The sequence below is a fragment of the Chrysochloris asiatica genome, unplaced genomic scaffold, assembly GCF_000296735.1.
Source record: "Chrysochloris asiatica unplaced genomic scaffold, ChrAsi1.0 scaffold00213, whole genome shotgun sequence".
Taxonomy (NCBI): Eukaryota; Metazoa; Chordata; class Mammalia; order Afrosoricida; family Chrysochloridae; genus Chrysochloris; species Chrysochloris asiatica.
In genome coordinates this window covers 504625-505520 of record NW_006408731.1, presented here as the reverse complement: position 1 = coordinate 505520, position 896 = coordinate 504625, and positions in this window count along the sequence as shown.

Here is an 896-nt window from a genome sequence, read left to right as displayed (position 1 = left end):
TCCCAGGATTCTTTTGGGCTTTGTATAAGACAATATTATTCCAAACCCTTGGTAGTTGTTATTATGTGCCACTGAGTCCATTCCAACCCATAGAGACCTGTGTAGTGTTTCAGAGTCCCTAAACCTTTCTGGGAACAGAAAGCCTCATCTTTCTTCTGCAGAGCTACCAGTAGATTCAAACTACTAACCTTGAGGTTATGCTACCAGGGCTCCTTTCCAAATCTTTTGTTGTTGTTGTTATTAAGTGGTGTTTTGTTGGTCCAAGCCCTTTAACTCTCTATTATTTGTATTATTTGTCCTTCTCTATCTTCCTACACATTTATTTGGTCTTTTGGTTTTCAGTTTCTCCCTTCTTTTCTTCTTCCATTTTTCTTCATCATCTATTCCTTTTTTTTTTTTTAACCACATCTGCATGATGACCTTAAGAATCATTTTTTTTCCTTGTTTCTTTTTTATATCCCTTTATCCCAATGTTCTTGAAAATCCTGAAAACTAAATCGCTAAAGAAAACTTCCCTATTTATCAAAACAAAACTATTCTATTTGACTTGTGAAGTTAAGTGGAGAGATTGAACTGAAAATTGGATTTCAAATCCACAATTTCTATTTTGACCTTGTGCAAGTTTTATTGCTTTTCATAAAAAAAAAAACCTTACAGTAAAAATATATGAGCTGTATTTTTAAATTAAGGTTTTAAAAGATAATGTAAGAAAAGAACACTTATTCAATCTGTGTCTTGAGCAAAAAATCCAAGAAGCTAGATTACAGTAAAAAGAATACATCATTAGGATTGGAGGAAGACATATCAACAACTCGCAATATACAGATAATACAGTCTTGCTTGCAAGATTTGAAGTATTTAGAGATCTATGTATAATAATAATATAAAGATTTATA